The following is a 19455-nucleotide window of genomic DNA, read 5'->3' on the forward strand; positions in this document are numbered from 1 at the left end:
TGAAGCTGAAACTCCAATACTTTGGCCACCTGATGCGAAGAACTGACTTATTGGAAAAGACCTTGATGATGGGAAAGATTGAAGGCAGGAGGAGAAGGGGGTGACAGAGGATGAGATGGTTGGATGGCATCACTGACTTGATGGGCGTGAGTTCGAGTAAACTCCGGGAGTTGGTGATGGACAGGGAAGCCTGGCGTGCTGCAGTCCATGGGGTTACAAAGAGTCAGACCCAACTGAGCAACTAAACTGAACTGAATGTAAGGTTCTGAACCACACCCTAATCTTGACAAAAGGTTGGAAAAGCGTGGAATGCTGTTTTTATAACAAAATTGGAAAATACAATTCTAAATATCTAACCACCTAGGAATTGTTGGATTTTCTGTATCCGGATATAAACTGACTTGAAATGTGGAGCGCTAATGAACTATTAGGAAAAGAAGCAATTACACTGCACCCTCTGGCATGAAATCTCCCTTGTCGGTTTAAAATAGCTGACTTTTCATTTAACACAAAGATTCTAGTGGAAGAAAAAGATAGATGTCACCTCACTCATACTGTGTGCAGAAGAGGGCTTGGGTTTTAATTCTGTACCTGTCCCTTCCAAGTCCCTGTCCCACAATCAGTTTTTATGACTTTATGAATTGTTGCTGGCTCTTGACAAAAGCTGGAGCTGGCTGCTGGCCTGACCTCCTCCTGTGCTGATAATCTCTTATTATATCGTCTTTTCTTAGGATGCAATTGCACTACCACCCTAATAATAAACATTTACCAAGTCTTGTTATCTGCCTCTCCCTTGGGTAGTACCAATCTATCCCTAAACATTGAAGCTCAGAGAGAACCTGACCTTGCAAAGAATTTTTCCATGGCTTCTGTCTTCAAAAACTTCTATTTGCTCACACTGTATTGTGTTAACCCTGCCTGGCTCTGTTGCCCTTCTTATTTCTCTTCAACATTCCAATTTATCCTATTGTTTGATTTCTCTAGAATCATACTTCTGCCTGTCACAGATACTCTGCTCTGGGTATAGTCACAACAACTGTATATGTGTGTGTGTATATGTATGTATGTACATATGTTATTGGATGAAGCACAAGCTGGAATCAAGATTTCCGGGAGAAATATCAATTACCTCATATATGCAGATGACACCACCCTTATGGCAGAAAACAAAGAGGAACTAAAGAGCCTCTTGAAGGTGAAAGAGGGAAGTGAAAAAGCTGGCTTAAAACTCAGCATTCAAAAAACTGAGATCATGGCATCTGGTCCTATCACTTCATGCCAAATAGATGGGGAAACAATGGAAACAATGACAGACTTTATTTTCTTGGGCTCCAAAATCATTGCAGATGGTGACTACAGCCACAAAATTAAAAGATACTTGCTCCTTGGAAAAACTATAACAAACCTTGACGTGTATTAAAAAGCAGAGACATTACTTTGCCAACAAAGGTCCATCTAGTCACAGCTATATTTTTTCCAGTGGTCATGTATGGATGTGAGAATTGGACTGTGAAGAAAGCTGAGTGCCGAAGAATTGATGCGTTTGAACTATGGTGTTGGAGAAGACTCTTGAGAGTCCCTTGGACTGCAAGAAGATCAAACATCAATCCTAAAGAAAATCAATCATGAATATACATTAGAAGGACTGATGCTGAAGCTCCGACACTTTGGCCAGCTGATTCGAAGAACCGGCTCATTAAAAAAGACTCTGGGAAAGATTGAAGATAGGAGGAGAAGGAGATGACAGAGGTCTGGTTGGTTGGATGGCATCACCGACTCAATGGACTTGAATTTGAGCAAGCTCCGGGAAATGCCGAAGGACAGGGAAGCCTGGCGTGCTGCAGTCCATGGGGTCGCAAAGAGTCAGACACAACTAAGTGACTGAATAACAACATATGTTATTTATTTGGTTTATTACCAATAGATATTGGACTTCTGACTTCCCTGGTGGCTCAGTGATAAAGAATATGCCTGCCAATGCAAGAGACATAGGTTCCATTCCTGGGTCAGGAAGATCACCTAGAGAAGGAAATGGCAACCCACTCCAGAATTCTTGCCTGGGAAATCCCATGGACGGAGGAGTCAGGAGGGCTACAGTCCTGGGGTTACAAAGAGTTGGACATGACTTAGTGACTAAACAACAACATTGGTTTACTACCTTAAATAAGTTCATATGTACAACACTACGTTTCTCCTTCTATGTACCTTCCCGCATACTCCACCCATCCGCATACCGTTGCTCCCCTTACCCTTTTTTGGGATTTTGCCCTCTCCCCTCCTCTGTCTCCCTGGTGACCACTACTCTGTTCTCTTTAATTTATGTGATGCAAATAACTATTTATTGCATGATGATTAGTTAAAGAAAATAAAAAATATTTGAAGTTGCATTTCTTTTTATAAATTCAGTCCATTTAAAATTTAGAGAATTTGCTATTCTTTTATTATTTAACTTTTAAAACCCATTTCAATGCCACTGAAAGATTGTTATTTTTTGCTAAACTTTCAGAAATTACCAAATTAGTGAGGACTGTAGCTATGTTCTCAGTCTCACCTTATTTCAGAATCACCTGGAAACGTTTGAAAATTCAGTTGCTTAAACTACACGTCTAAAGATGCTGATTCAAGGTGATCTGGGACTTAACCACTTAGAATGACAGTGAGATGGACTGCAGGAAATATCAGGCAGCGAAGAGGTTTGAGCATGTATCATTGAGCAGAATACTTTAGAACTGGTTTATTTGTCTTCCTTTGATTTATCTCCTAAGTTTTAACTACAAACTGATTTGCTTCATGGTATATCTTCATATTGTATTCTTCAAACCAGGATGTTTTAAGAAAATTATTTAAATAAGAAGAACATCATGTTAAAACAAAGAAATATTCGTCAGTGCTCTTCCTTTGAAGTGTAAAATTCTTATCAGTCACCTTTTTTTTGATAGCAGTCAATGCAGGTGTTTGCATTGTATTTAGGAAGTGGTTCTTCTCAATTTTGAGCACCTATTAAAATAAAAAAAAAAAAAAAAACCGCACATATTAGGAACCAGCAGTTGCATTTCTAGGACTCTTTATTGCAGAAATACTTGTATACTTGTTTGAAGGTTTTCTCAGGAACACTCAATATGATGGCAAAAAAAATCATACTGTACAACAACAACACAAACCAAAATGACTGTCATTGGGGCAAAGAGTAAATAAAATTTGAAGCTCCACACAATGGATGAATATGCAGTTGGTAAAAATGAGTTACGTGTTCTGTCTTGGAAAGGTGTATGTGATATTTTTTAAGTGAAAGAAACAAGGTGAAGAAAACTGCAGACAACAATCTAGTCCTCCCACTCCTTTTTTTTTTTTTTGGTAAAAAGAGAGTACTGTATGGGTGTGTGCTTGCTTGCTAAGTCGCTTCAGCTGTGTCTGAGTCTTTGCGACCCCATGGACTGTAGCCTACAGGCTCCTCTGTGCATGGCCTTCTGCAGGCAAGAATACTGGAGTGTATGACATTCCCTTCTCCAGGGAATCTTCCTGACCCAGGGATCAAACGTGTGTCTCTTAGGTCTCCTGCATTTGCAGGCAGGTACTTTACCACTAGCGCCACCTGGGAAGTCTGAAATGTGATAAGGCAGTGGGAGTAAGGAAGAGCTTTTACCCTATTACTGTGTCATTTCACAGTCCTTCTTCAGCAGGCATGCATGACCTATGTAACTAAAAGCAGAAGGAAAAGAGAAGCAACCAAAAGTAGAAGCAGTCATCCTTGGGGCTCAGTCTGGAGGCCTCCGGCTGCCGTCCCCTTCCCAGAAGAGCAGAATTCACCACAGAGTGTATTGCTCTGGCAGAACTACATGCGGCTCCTCCCAGATACCTGGTCCCAGGAGAGACCCCTGCCGCAGCTCTAGACCAAGCCCGTCGGCCCCCACAGTTGACCACCGGGCGGCCTGAGCAGCGGCTCCACTCTGGGGGCCAGTGAGGGTTGCGGCCCCGAGCGGGGTCCGAATGAAGTACAGGGCGGGGATCGGGGGCCGGCTGGGCTGAGCTGGGCCTTCAGAGGTGAGGGGTGGGGAGTTCAGAAGTTAAGCTGCAGATCACATGGCAGGGTGGGCAGGCCCTCCTGTTGCTCTTGGTGATGTAGGCACCTTACACAAGTTCCCCCAGAGGACTCATAGCAGAGATGACTCTGTTTCAGGTCTTTTATTTAATTCTCGTTATATTCCACTGTCCAGTTTCTCAATGTAACGGCCAGTTTTCACGAGCCAGGCACTGGAAGCACTTTGCATGTATTATTTTAATTAATTCTCACAATACCTTATGAGATGGGCAATATTATTATCCTCACTTTATAGATCAGGAAACGGGGGCATAGAAAGATTAAGTTCTTTGGTCAAATTCATATGAATAGTAGGTGGCCAAGCCAGGATTTGAACTCAGGTGCTCATCACTCTGATCCCTCCTCCTGTGTATGTCAAACCCTTTATACCTTTAACCCCTCTCTTCTTTAAAGTTCTAAGAAAGAATTGAACCACCACCATGAAAAATGCATGGCTCCTTCCTTTAGGAAAAAAATGTCTTAGAATTTAAGGTTAAGATAATGGTTTTAAAAATAAGATTTTGATGTAAGCAACCTAAAAATTAAAGCCATTTTCTTAAATTATAATTTTTCATTGTCCTTTGCTTTGATAATATTTTCCTGGTGTTCCACTGAAAATTGCCTCTGAAAATTTGTGTGTATAATTTAGCACATATAAGGAAAGCAGAATAGCAGAGTGGTAAAAACATGAACTTGTTTAGACTCCTTGAGTTTAAATCTTTGCTTCACCATTTATTAGCTGTGTAACAGTAGGCAAGTTACTTACCCTCTCTGTACCTCAGTTTCCTTATCTGTAAATTTCTTCTCTTACAAAACAGTAGCACCTGTGTCATAGGGCCGTTATGACATTTGAATGAGTGATAATGTTAAGCACTTAGAACAGTGTCTGGCACATGGCAAATGCTATAAATGTATTTGTTACATAATTAAAAATAAAGTACAATACAACCAAACTGTGTGGAATCTAACCCACGGTTTTTTTTTTTTTTAAGGGGGAGAAAAGAATAAAGAAGCCCATATTTCTTGAACTTCTCTGGTAGCTGGCAACAGCTAGTATTGTACCAAATACAGCTTTAAAAATTTCCAGCTAAGTTAAAATCTCCTTCTGATTCAAGCAGATCGTGATTCTCAAGAAACGGATTCTGGGTCCACCGAGAAGTGCACTTAATAACAAACGGGAAACAGGCCCCTAAGACAGCGTGCTCTCAGCCAGGTGCTTGGGCTTCTGGGGCTTGGGGCCCTGGGACTTTGGGTTACGCTGCTCGCTCAGAGTTGTTAATGTGGCTGTCAGCCTTGAGACTTCCCTGGTTTACATCACACATGTCCCGGTTTTTCTATTTTAAGCTTCTACTCATTTCCTCTAAATATCCTTCTTTAGGACCTTACCCTGTGTTTCTTTTGTGTTTCATATGCTCAGAGTTGGCATTACAGTGTTAGTGTCTTTAAGGCAATAAAGTCTGTATTTCACTGTAACAAATAGGAGCAAATCTTAAGATTTCTAGCCGGGATTCTTTGCAGCCTTTCCCCTATTGATGTCAGCAATTTCATTTTGCTCTAATTGTCCCCAGTGGTCCAAACAGGCAGGAATTCAGCGCTCACCAATGGTTGCTCAGCTGCTAAAACCTTTTCCTGCCTAGAAAATGAATCATGGGGGCAAAGATTAACCCCCTTTTAACACTGGACAGAGTTGGGGGAGGTGGCAATGTCTGCATTTTGGTTTTATCTATTGATTATTGCTACCATCACCGCCTTTGCTGTTAGTAAGAGGGAAGAAAGAGCAATGGCTCCATGAGAACAGTGAAGCCACATGCAAAGTTTACAAAGCCCTTTGGAGTCTCTCAGCTGAAAAGGATCATACAATGTAAAATAACCTTAGTAATAATAATACTTTTATGGTCATAAACAGAAACAAGTAAAATCAAGCTTCTGGTTCTTGGAGCTTTTCACTGACTTCCCTAAACAGTAGACTGTGATGCCTTTTCTCTCCTTTCTCTTTATTGCTCATCTTGTATTCTCTAACACGCACCTCTGCAATTGCCATAAGCAAATCATTTAACCCATAGGAGGAATAATTCTGGGCAAGTGATGTCAGTGCAGAGCTGTGGCTGTAAAGACCAGCCATGCACAGACACCCGAAGAAAAGGACTTACAAATATCAAGTGATATATCAATAGCAAATACTGCCACTAATTGATACTAACCATATACATGCAGAACCCCAAAAATGTAGGAGCTGTCTTTCAGAGCTCTAATGAACCAAGCCAGGAGAAATGGAGAGCTGATGTTCTGAGCTTTGTCTCTGCAGCAGGACCACACTCCTAATGCATTAATCACACTCCTAATATGATTTAATCCACTGTAGGGCTTCCCAGGTGGTTCTAGTGGTAAAGAACCCACCTGTCTATGCAGGAGACTTAAGAGATGAGGGTTTGATTCCTGGGTCGGGAAGATGCCCTGGAGGAAGGCATGGCAGTCTCTCCGGTATTCTTGCCTGGAAAATTTCATGGACAGAGGAGCTTGGTGGGCTACAGTTCATAGAGTCACAAAGAGTCGGACATGACTGAAGTGACTTAACACACACACATACACACACACACGGGATACTGTGACAAGCTCCAGTGAGGATGTTGACAACTGATTTCTGGTCCTAGGTTTAGTTTGGTGCTAGAAACAGGTTTTATCTTCACTGGATAATATTATTGAGTATATTAATTATAGTGAAAGATACAGAGAAAGTAGGTCTCTGACATAGCTGCTGCAGAGCAGTAAATACAGTTTGTTCTCCCTCACCTTCAAGTTCATTGAAGGCTTCCTTTGTGCTATGCCCCCTAACATTTCAGCATCAAGCTTGGGGTGTGAGGAAGACAGTGCATGTGGTTTAATTCAGAGCACACTGGATCGGAATTCTGGCCTCACTATTTATTGGCTGTGTATGTGAAAGTTAAATGACTTCCTTGTGCCTCATTCCCTCTGTAAGATACCGACCTCATAATTATATATGAGAATTCAGTGAACAATGTATGTAAGAATCTAAAACAGTACCTGGCCACACAGAAGCATTCACTAAAGATTACTTACTACTTATACGTGTCATAGATAATCTGAGAGATGTTTTAAAATGCCCTACATGGATGCAACCTATTTTACCAGCCTAGAGGTATGGTGTAAAACCATATCTCTTTTTTGGATTCTAGTTAAATTGCTTGAGCCATCTCACTCAACTGAATGTCCAGCTTTTTTGGTTCTACCCTCCTGGGATAAACCTTAGGAGCCTTGGTGTCCTAAGGACCTATCTTGCTGCTAGAGCCAGAGCTGAGACATGCTCCTCTAAGAGTGAAAACATGTAATGATCACTGGGAACTTATTTCTCTTTGGGTTAATGCATTGCCAAGCTGCAGATCCTGGTAAGACAACAAAAGCAGGGAAATCAAAAAATCTCTTGAGTCATCATTTCTGGGACGACACTATGGCCCTGTCTGAGGAAAGTGACTGAAGCCTCAAGTACCATGCAGTCCCACCCCCATGTTGGTTTTTCAGGGTTTGAGGAAAGATCATCCTTCACCCCTTATTAATGACTAGTCAGAGGAATTTCACGCCAAAGTTGAGCAGGTATTTCAATTTGACAGACATTTTTTTATTCACTCACACAGCTGCTTCCCAGAGCACAATACAGATTCAGAACTGTTATTCCTTTTACTCCCTGACTTCATAGGGGGCAGGCCCCCTGACTCAGTCCCTTTCTACTCCCCATGCTGACTTTATTTCAGCAGACTCCTTGTCTTTGTCACCGATCCTTGATCTGGGACACCGCTGATAGGTTTCAATCATTTTTGAAAAGTTGTGGGTCTCATCCCTTTACTTCAGGAAAACCTACATTTTCATCTGAATTTGCCAATTTCTCTCCAGCTCTGAATGCCAACAGCTTGTTTTTTTAATCAGGAAAAAGTATATTCTGCCTTACCAGACATGATCAGTTCAGTCACTCAGTCGTGTCTGACTCTTTGCGACCCCATGAAACGCAGCACACCAGGCCTCCCTGTCCATCACCAACTCCCGGAGTCCACCCAAACCCACGTCCATCAAGTTGGTGATGTCATCCAGCCATCTCATCCCCTGTCATCCCCTTCTCCTCCTGCCCTCAATCTTTCCCAGCATCAGGGTCTTTTCAAATAAGTCAGCTCTTCGCATCAGGTGGCCAAAGTATTGGAGTTTCAGCTTCAACATCAGTCCTTCCAATGAATGCCCAGGACTGATCTCCTTTAGGATGGACTGGTTGGATCTCCTTGCAGTCCAAGGGACTCTCAAGAGTCTTCTCCAACACCACAGTTCAAAAGCATCAATTCTTTGGCACCAGCTTTCTTCATAGTCCAACTCTCACATCCATACATGACCACTTGAAAAACCATAGCCTTGATTAGACAGACCTTTGTTGGCAAAGTAATGTCTCTGCTTTTTAATATGCTGTCTAGGTTGGTCATAACTTTCCTTCCAAGGAGTAAGCGTCTTTTAATTTCATGGCTGCAGTCACCATCTGCAGTGATTTTGGAGCCCAGAAAAATAAAGTCAGCCACTGTTTCCACTGTTTCCCCATCTGTTTACCATGAAGTGATGGGACCGGATGCCATGAACTTAGTTTCCTGAATGTTGACCAGACATGATGATGCAGTACTATTTTAAAGTTTTTGCTTTGCTTGATAATCATTTTATTGATTATCCCAGTGTTCTGAGAGCTGTCAACAGTGTCAAGTAGAATGACTGAATAGCACATATCATTTCCTTGTGACCTTTATTTGATTGTGCATTTGAACAACTCTACTTTCTCAAGAGAAAGTGAAGAGGAAAAATATTTTTCAGGAAGAGGAAACATATTAATCTGCTGCAAATATTTATTGAGCACCACTGCAGTATTTTTGAGTCTATTTTAATATAATTGGAATATTTTGAATATTTCTCAATATAGGAAAGTTCATATAGAGAAAAATATACATTTTCCAGTCTACCTTGGACAGTTTGTTTTTTTACAAAAGCTCAAAGCCATGTAAATTGTTTCCTATAATTTCAGTTAACTATTGCTGTATAATATCACCCCAAATTTTATTGTTTTAAAACATTTGTTTTTTACCATCTGTCACGACTCTGTGGGTTGACTGGGCTCAGTTGGGAAGTTCTTCTGCTCTACCTGGTGTTAGCTGGGGCTGCTGTCATCTGGGGGCTCAACTGGGGTGTAGTGTCCAAGATGCTTACTCTCATGACTAGTAGTTGGTACTGGTAGTTGACTGGAAGCTCTGCTAGGGAAGTCTACCAGATTTCTTGGTTCTCCTCTATATGATTTCTTTGTGAGTCTTGGACTCCTCACAGCATGGTACCTGGGTTCCAAGAGGGAGAGTCTCAAGAGAACAAGTCCTATTTTGCAAGCATTTATTAAGCCTTTGCTTGTATTTTGCTTGACAAAGTCCCATTGGCCAGTCATTCACATGGCCAAGCCCAGAATGTGGCTCGGGACCACAGAAGGGGATGAATACTAGAGGATCAAATTAAGTTTCACCAAGATGACAGTTGACCACAGCCAGAAATGCTTCTGAATTCTAAGAGAGCAAAATGGCTGTCCTAGAATTCTGGAGCTGATAGGTACCTTAGAGATTTTACAGTTCAGCTTCTTGTTTGGATGAAGAGACAAAAACCTGGAGAAAATGATTTACTATTTCAAAGTGACAACCCAAACCTGGACAATTCATTGTAAAAATGACTTTGATTCAGGCTCTGTGCAGCTCCTACCTACCCACGTGGGCTGGTCCAGCCCCTGACTTTACAAAGCTCTTACCCCCTAGACAGGGGTAAGTCTGCAAGTTAGATCTCCTAACATCCAATGCAACATTTAACCACAGTACTTCACTGCTTTCCCATTGTTAATTAAGTGTGTAATGACTATATTAAAGTTAGTTTCAGGTTCTAATTTATGACACACAGTAGTTATGTTTTAATGTACACTTTATGGTACATTGGAGTCCCTGAATAATCAATGTGTACTCCCTCTAATCCTGCCTGGTTTATATACTTGGAGAAAATTTTATTATTTTAAACAATTATAAGGATTTATAGTTCTTGAATCTTTGCTTTTGTGAAATATTTTTGTTCCTGTCTACTATTTACAGGAAGCCAAGTCCTTTGTCAGGAATACAGCCTCTAATTATAACATTGTTCCTGTGGGAAAATGTAATTTGCTTTTCAATGATCCACTTTATGACATGGTCTCTAGGAATGTGCTGTCTGCAATAAAAAGCAAGTAGAGACTGCAGACTCCTGTAACTTCTTGCCAACTGCCTGGCATGGTAAGACCAGTGTTTATAAAGTAGCTCTAATTTTTTTGTTGGCGTGTGAAATTCAAGCTAGGAAATAATGACACATTTCACTGGGATGGAGCGTGTGTGGGGAGGGATGGGCTAGGAAGCAGACAAGCAAATGAGCAAGTCCCTTGGTTTGGTTTTCTCCACCGTCATCCCATCAGTAACCAAGTCCTATCTGTTGTCCATAATGTCTCTCACTTTGGTCCTCTCTTCCCAGAAATAGAATGGCAGTTACAACAAAGGGCGGCGAGTGGAGCGAGAGGGGCTCACAGTGCTGTGGGATGACAAGGCAGGCTCTGGGTGCTCCCGAAGGACTGCCTGTTGGAAAGGGAACACCTTCTCTCAGGGCCCAGTCCTGCCTCCCCGAGAGGAGTTTCCTCATTGCTTTGCTCAGGGAAAATGTACAGTGATTTCCATTTAAAACATGCTTGTGGAGGACAGGTATTCACCGAAGTAGAATATTTTAAATGAAAAGCGTCCTTCCTGATCATGGGCAACAGTCCTAGCATCAGACCCCATTAGCTCCTCACAGGCCTTCTAATCTTCTCGACTCTGGCTTCCCTAGGCTTTTGTTCCAGCTTCCTTTCTGGGATCCTTTACCACTTGGTCCAAAATATAGTCTAGATCATGCTTCATGATTAAAAACAAATCAGTTTAGTTTAATTCAGTTCAATTCAGTTGCTCCGTTGTGTCCAACTCTTTGCGACCCCATGAATTGCAGCACGCCAGGCCTCCCTGTCCATCACCAACTCCCGGAGTTTACTCAATCTCAAGTTCATTGAGTTGGTGATGCCATCCAGCCATTTCATCCTCTGTCGTCCCCTTTTCCTCCTGCCCCCAATCCCTCCCAGCATCAGGGTCTTTTCCAATGAGTCAACTCTTTGCATCAGGTGGCCAAAGTATTGGAGTTTCAGCTTCAACATCAGTCCTTCCAATGAACACCCAGGACTCCACTAAAATGTGAGCAATCACAGAAGAAATTATAATATAGACTCCTCTACCCCGATCTTTAAATACTAGATCTGAATCCTTCCGGAGTCAGAGGTCAAGGCCATCCAGGATCCCCACTGGCTCTCCCACTTCAGTTCCTGGTCTGCAGCCTTTCTGCAGGGGCCTGATTACCTCGCTTCACTAAGACAGATGTTAGCTCTCTTCCCTAGCTGAAGTTTGGGCACATGAGCCCTCAAAAGACAGGTTTGAAGAAGGCCCATATTCCTCCTCATACCTGCTCTCCACTAGCCCCTCTCCTCCATGGTCATAATCTGTTGGGATAACTACCCAGTGGAAAACAATCTTTTGTACAGTGGAGCTGGATCTTTCCTGAGGTTTAGGTTCTAAAGTCAGTGTGTAAGGAAAAATCTGTGTAAGGACTTAACTTTGGAAACCGTTTGGAGGAGAGCCACATTGCAGATGGACACACCTTTCTCAGGAATCCTAGTAGAGCCTGGCTGGCCCTTCGAGTTTGAAATAGGTCAGCATTTCCTCAGCAGAACACCAGATGAGGTAGCTATTCTGTGTTAAGATTTCTTTTAACTTCAGAATTCCATTTACTGCGGTGAGATATTCATCTGCTTAAGGCACAGGGTCTGAAAACCATGGAGAGCATAGCAGAATCTAAGTTCCTTCCCACTCCTGTGGCAGTAATGTCCATAATTTTTAACTAGTTTCTCACTCTCTTCCTTTGTCCTTTTTTCCTTCCTTCCCTTTCTTGGTGTCTATAGGTATAATTCTGTGGATTCTATGCAAGCCTGATGGGATGGCCTCAACATTATTATGCAAAACAGTTTAACATCTGTGTGAAGATCTTTATAATACCAGATAGAGTATATTTAGATTTATCTTTGTAGGACCAAAAAAGCCTGTTAAAGTGCCTGTTTTTCTCTCTAAAATTCAAAAGTAATATGCTTCCAAAGGTAAATGCAAACTATAGTCTGTATGTAGAGAAACAAGGTGTGCCGGAAGCTTTGAAATATGGCCAGCTTCTGGCTGTGGTCACGTAAGCAAAGATGAGCTATCATCTCACTGAGAATATCTGGTTTCAGTGCTCCTGCTTCCTAGTGTCTCCACTTGGAAACCCTGACCCTTCTCTTCATACTAGCGCAAAGGCACCTCATACAGACCAGGCTCGGGACCTTCATGCAGGCCATTTGCCCTGTCCAGAGTGCTCCTGCTGTCTCGTCCCTCATCCCTTTCACTTTGCCTCCACTGAGCCTTCCCAACCTTTAATCCCTAGGTCAGAACTCCTGAGCCACTCTTGACCATAATCTTTAATGCTCTTTCACCCTCTCAATAATTGCACCTTAAGATGTCTTGATGTTCACCTAACATTAAGTGTATCCTATGTATGTGCCAGGTACTGTTCTGAGAATTTTTGATGTATTAACACATTTATTCCCCACAAGTAGATCATAAGGTAGGTATTACGCTTTCCATTTTACAGATGAGGAAACTGAGATAGAGAGAGGTTATATAAGCTGCCCGAGGTCACATGGTAAGTTAATGATAGAGCCAGGATTCAGACCCAGAAGTTATGATGCCAAAGCCCGTTCTTTCCATCACTGTTATACTGTCTCCCGTTGGTGTGTGTGTGTGCTCCGTGGTGTCGGACTCCTTGTGACCCCATGGACTGTAGCCCACCAGGCTCCTCTGTCCATGGGATTTTTCAGGCAAGAATACTGGAGATGGTTGCCATTTTCTACTCCAGAGGATCTTCTCAACCCACAGATCAAACCCACATCTCTTGTGTCTCCTGTCTTGGCAGGCAGATTCTTTACTACTGCACCACCTGGGAAGCTCCATTGGTACTTATGTACAAACTCTGTTTCTTATTGTCTTTTTATGCAGTGTTTCTTTTCTCTCACTTTGTTTGGCTTCCTTCAGAGCAGACCATCATGGTATATACATATGTTTTCATAGCACTAGGGATTGTGCCTTACATCAACGAATTACAGAATAATAATAATGTTAGAGAAGTTCAATAAATATTTATTGGATGATAAAAGGACAAAAACCAAAATATAGATTCTTATAAATTACATGAGTCTCTGGATGTGGTTTGGGCTTACTAAAAGATCTCTGCTGTTTCTCACCAACATAGTCTTAACAGTTTACAAAGCGTTTGAATATGATTTGACTCTCGGGATACTCCTGTGAATGTGAGTGGAGCAGATATCATGCCTCTTCTACAGCTGGGAAAACTGAGACAGACACAGGGAAGTTGGTTTGCCTCCGTCACTTTTAGGGGTGAGCTGACCCAGAACCCAAGGCTCCGGATTTCTAGTCCTGTAGCATTCCAACTCAGATTTTTCCCAGGGCTGGTTCAATCTAATGCAGACCATGGTTTGGCCCTGGGTTTGGCCCTTAATGAAACCAGGATGTTCTGTTGTAAATGGATATAAATGGTAGCATTGAAAGAGTTGGAGTGTGGCGAGATAGGGAAGGACACACTGCATTCACACACCAGCCTCTAAGAGGACAGTACCCTCAGGATGATCATGGAAACAGGTTTAAATTAATGTCATGCTATACAATACCTTCATTCACGTTGAAAATCAAGTGGTGGGAAACATGTGAATATCAGGAAAATATAGAAAATAATCATAGAGAAAAAGTGGAGTCAGTCATGGGGAGGTTTCCATAATGCAAATCAGAGAAATTTTTATTTTGGGGGGAGAAGGTAAAAAGAGGAAATTCTGTACTAACAAGTAAAAATTCAAATCAAAGCCAGAATTTGAGCTGGCAGGCCTTGTTTGGAAACTCCTTTTGTTTATAATGTAGGTTTTCCCCCTTTATGAAGCAGATGCTTATACAAGCATTACCAGTGTTGTCAATAATACTGTAACATTTGCCTTCCATCCCTTTGTTGCTCAGGGAACATGTTGGGTTTCGGCACATTTAGCTTTGCCATTTACTCCACAAATCACAGCTGTGTAGTGCTACAACTAAGTCGATTTTACTGAGGATAAAAATTGAAAAATATTCTCCTAACAACCTTTCTAGTAATCATAGGCCTGAAATACTTTGGAGAGTCTTTTTTTTTTTTCCTCAAACAACTTGGTTTCAGTACAATGATGCTTCAATAAGAATCTTCCTGCAAATTTAATTCAAAAGGGAAGGCTTTGTTGTTATTAAACACAATGGCAGTTTGTACATCTCCACATCATTATGTTGCTTCTCATTATGGTAATTCATTTGCTTCTGCTTTGTATGGATATCAAATAAAAATCACTCTCGCTCCTGGCAAGTGATTGCCATTATGGCGACACTCGGGGAGCCCAGCTAAGCGGTGCTTGGTGTCATAGCAAACACAATTAACAAAATGGCATCCACAGCGGCTTTATGGAGTTGCCCTGTGGTGAGGCTCTGCGTTTTCTATTTAGCAGGGCTGTAGGTTACTGGGCTTTGCCGTGTGCCTCCTCTGTTTTCATCTTTGTACCATTTTCTGTTCAAATGGAACAACATGAGGCCTTTGTATGCATTTTACTTTCTCTCTTTTTTTTCTGATGGGCTTTTCCTCAGCACTTGCCGGGCACAGAGAGCTCTGAGTTATCCTGCCTTGCTGTGAGCCCTTGTTTCTCTAAAGAATGGTCAATGACAGCATCACCAAATGCCCACTCTGTTATCGTTGTATATTTATTCATTTTGTTATTGTTGCTCTCTGTAGCCACTAGTTAGCCATTTGAGAGGTAATGAGTTTTTTTGTATGAAGTTAAACTTTAAAGGTCATTATTAATTCCCTCTGTATTTAAAGAGAAACATCTTTCACTCTTGTGAAGCAGACAGATTTGGGTGGGGTTTCAACCCTGGCTTAAGAACCTCAGTCAGTGAGTAGCTCAATGAGGTTGGCAGCCCCTGCTCCCTCTTGGAGATAAAAGACAAACATGATTCCTGGCTGAGCCTTGACGAAGAAGAGTGTCTGAATTCAGATGGAGTGTGTGGAGCCCCAGGTTGGGCCTGTGTTAGCGATTGACCCCTCCTCAGCCTTTAATATTTGTTTTAATTTTTCTTGGAAGATTTTCCTGATGCCTCCAGGCAGGAATGATGCTCTGCCATTTAAGCTTCTTGTGCTATCTTTCTCCTCAACAACCAAGTCCTTTTTTTCCCTTCTCCTTATACTTCTTATTCCTCTTCCTCCCCACTCCCCTTACTTCCCCCTCCTGCTTTTCTGCTTCCTGATCAGAGAATCTGTAGCCTGTGCCCTGGGGATAATTCTATTTGGCTCTAAGAGGTGATTTATGGTTTGTTGAAGTTAATCAGAGACTCATATTTCTCCTCCAAGTGATTAGTTTATGCCAATGGATGTACAATTTTGGTCAATGAAATCGGTCCTGAATATTCATTGGAAGGACTGATGCTGAAGCTGAAACCCAATACATTGGCTACCTGATGCTAAGAACTGACTCATTGGAAAAGACCCTGATGCTGGGAAAGATTGAAGGCAGGAGGAGAAGGGGACGATAGAGGATGAGATGGTTGTATGGCAACACTGATGCAATGGACATGTATTTGAGTAGGCCCTGGGAGTTGATGATGGACAGGGAAGCCTGGCGTGCTGGAAGACATGGGGTCACAAAGAGTCAGACACGACTGAGCAACTGAACTGACTAACTGCTAGGAGACTTCTGTAACAGTTTTCCTTTCTTATTAAAGGAAATACATGTAAGAGAAACTTCTTTGTCTGCTTGCGTGTGAGGACGTGATACCTGGAACTGTGGCAGCAATCTTGTGATTTGAATCAATCATGAGGATAAGAGTCAACATGCCAAAAAAGACCAAGTAAAAAACCAGAAATAATTTGGATTTTTGATGAGTTTTTGAGTCATCGAATTAGTCTACCATGAACTTCTTTCGGATGAAAAGATACATTTCTTGTCATTTAAGACATTTTAGTCCCATTTTCTCCTTCTCATTAGTCAGTGTCTAATTTATCAGGATTCCTAAGATAAGAATATGTATACAGAGGAAGCTCATCTTTTTATACAGAACTCAAATAGTTAAAGTCATTGCCCTTTTGGGGGGCTGTATTTTCCTTTTATGAAATGAGAAACATGACAAATAGACAAGCTACCATGAAATTGATTTTGTTTCCAAACTTTCTAGGTTATATCATAGGATATAATAATGCTTATTCAGTCCCATTTCCTAAGTTTTTATCACTACAAAGTCAGCTTTTAGGTTAGTGATGCATCTTTTTTAAATTGAAAGAATGTTTAGAAGGATGGTTCCCAGGCTGATCCTTAAAGGCCTGTCCACGCGTAACCTGCCGACAGTAAAGAAAGTGTGATGGTGGTGGTTTTACCAAGCAGTGCCCAGTGTCACTGCTGTCCGCTGGGTCTGGAGGCCACGTGGGGGCGCTTTCCCATTCTGCTTTCACCTCTGGGGATGTTCTTTAAAATTAATTTTTTTTGTTATTTAAAAATTTCTTATTATGCATTTTGATCTACCCCTGGGGATTAACTTTCCCTTGGCACAGCGGCCTGGGCTAACTCCTTGCTTTCTGTCTCATTCCTGTGTGGAGATGAGACCAGGTTTTGGGTGGGAGCACAAATAGGGTGAAATGAAGGTGAGCCCTGACACTCCTGCCCCTGTGTTCCCCATGGCCAAGTTCCAGCTGCCTCCCTCCTGCCCTCCCTCCCCCAACTCCCCCTCCCCCAATCTTCCCTCCCCTACTCACTCCTTCCCTCACTCCCGCGCTCCCACACTCCCACGATTCTTCTTGCTTCACCCTGTCAGGTCCACTCTGTATTAAAGAAAGATAAGGGGTTGAAGTTGAGAGCTGTGGTTGGTTGATTGGAAGAGCTAAAGAGTTTGTTTAATAAGAAGAGGCGAGAAGAAGATACTTTTTTCCCTTTTCAATGCAATTCAGTTTAGTCACTCAGTCGTGTCCGACTCTTTGCGGCCCCATTAATCGCAGCATGCCAGGCCTCCCTGTCCATCACCAACTCCCGGAGTTTACTCAAACTCAAGTTCATTGAGTTGGTGATGCCATCCAGCCATCTCATCCTCTGTCATCCCCTTCTCCTCCTGCCCCCAATCCCTCCCAGCATTAGGGTCTTTTCCAATGAGTCAACTCTTCACGTGAGGTGGCCAAAGTATTGGAGTTTCAGTTTCAGCATCAGTCCTTCCAATGAACACCCAGGACTGATCTCCTTTAGGATGGACTGGTTGGATCTCCCTGCAGTCCAAGGGACTCTTAAGAGTCTTCTCCAACACCACAGTTCAAAAGCATCAATTTTTTGGCAAGAGAAATGCAATTCTTGATAGCCTCACATGTAGTTCTTCCCACCATTCTGAGTTTGCAGGTCCTCCTGTATCAGAGGCAGGGAGCTCTCTAAGCTGTGAAGATGAAAGTGTCTAGTGAAGGATTCTGAATGCTAGAGAGCAGTCCTCATCAGAGGCCTTGTGGTGCTGAGAGGGTGGAAGTGCCAATTCAGAGCTAAGGCTTTTCTGGTTATTTTGAAACATTATTAGTAAATTGTAAAAATGTGTACAGATTCTTATAAAACAGTCTCCTGAAACAAAAAACTAAGAGGAATTTAAATTTTCATGTACCTGTAGATTGTACTTGTCATACCCATCTTTTTCTCTCTGCACCCACTGCATCTTCAAACTCCACTTATTTTGGCTGCTACCTTATTCGTTCAGGCCATCACCAACTCTCCCCTGAATTACTGTCACTACTATTTTTTTCCTAAGTATTTTTCTCATATATCTTTCATAGAGATCTAAGACAAGTACTGGACCGTGTCAATCCTTGCTTAAAATCCTTCAAGCTCTCATGGTTGCTCTTAAGATAGGTTCCAAACTCCTTAGCTTGAAATAATTCTTAAGATCATGAAGTCAGGAAACATGTCTATCTTCTCATCATATGTCTTTGAACCCAGCACACTGTGAAATAATTAGGACTTTGTAAATTTTTATTTTAACATATCCAAGATAACTTTAATTCTCTAGGGTGGCTCCTTTATCGGAAGTCACTGAAGCATCCCAGCCATTGATATCTGGATAACCTAGTTTCTATGACCACTGTGGCAGAAGAAAAGGGAGATAGAGGGTTGTACAAGGATTTTTTTCACTGTCTCAGTGAAAAAGATTATACTTGTAGCCCATCGGCCAGATTAGATATGTTGTTCCAGCCTTACTGCAAAGGACTCTGGGAAACACTGTCTTCTTGTATCCTCACAAAGAGGAAAAGGAAATGAAACTTGGGGACTATGTAGCATTGTACCTGCCACAGTTAATTAAGAATGAACAACACAGACTTTTTGGAAATGTGCTATCTGTATTGTGATAGTGCTGTCTGAGCCATGGTGATAGTGCTGTCTGAGCCATGGAGGTTTAATTTCAACCTATAAGTTGGTATGAATGATTTCCCTGAAAGTCTCTGAGGTTTCCACCCTGACATGCTTGTGGAAAAGGAGTGGGCCTTGAATTTTATGGAGGAAAGGACCATCTTTGCTATGTGGGCCAGAGGATTAGGAGCCCACGACTCTTGGAGAAAGTGGTCTAGAGATTTCCATTAAAGCTGGTGGGAAGAGGTGTTCAAGATGAACTGACCCCACCGTTACACTGGAGACACCTGAGAGCAAGGCAGGGACTCTGAAATTGGCCTTGGAGTTTGTGAGCTCCAGGAGTGGCAACAGCAATATAGGCTGTGCTTAGCACTCACGACTATACACGCCAAACTTTCACTGTACCTTTGGCCAACCTGCTGACTGGTCTTGGTTGTGCCTTTAAAGCTAGCAAGAAGGGAAAAGTGTCTGTGCTTGGATAAAGTCTGCACAGAGTGAGCAGCCTGGGTGAGCACGTTCTGTGATGACAGAATGAGACATGAGAGCTTGGGTATTACAGAGCTTGGCGGGCAGAGTGGGAAAAGGGACAAGTAAGCACTAGGACTAATTTGTGAAACACGAACGAACGGTGCAAAGAATGCCAGAAATTACTTAGGGTGTGAAAAACCTATAGAAAGTTTTGTCTTCCTCTCATGGTGGGCATTTAAGAGTCTAGCATCACTATGGTTAGGACATGAAAAGA

At 42.1% G+C, this 19455-nt stretch overlaps 1 long non-coding RNA gene across 1 annotated transcript in view; it reads left to right on the top strand.

Moving 5' to 3' along the window:
• The window catches only part of LOC122454577, a 97102-nt gene that overhangs the window by 17706 nt on the left and 59941 nt on the right, over positions 1-19455 (top strand). The gene's annotated exons all lie outside the window — the stretch shown is intronic.

Source organism: Cervus canadensis, chromosome 16 (assembly GCF_019320065.1).
Source record: "Cervus canadensis isolate Bull #8, Minnesota chromosome 16, ASM1932006v1, whole genome shotgun sequence".
In the NCBI taxonomy this organism is placed as follows: Eukaryota; Metazoa; Chordata; class Mammalia; order Artiodactyla; family Cervidae; genus Cervus; species Cervus canadensis.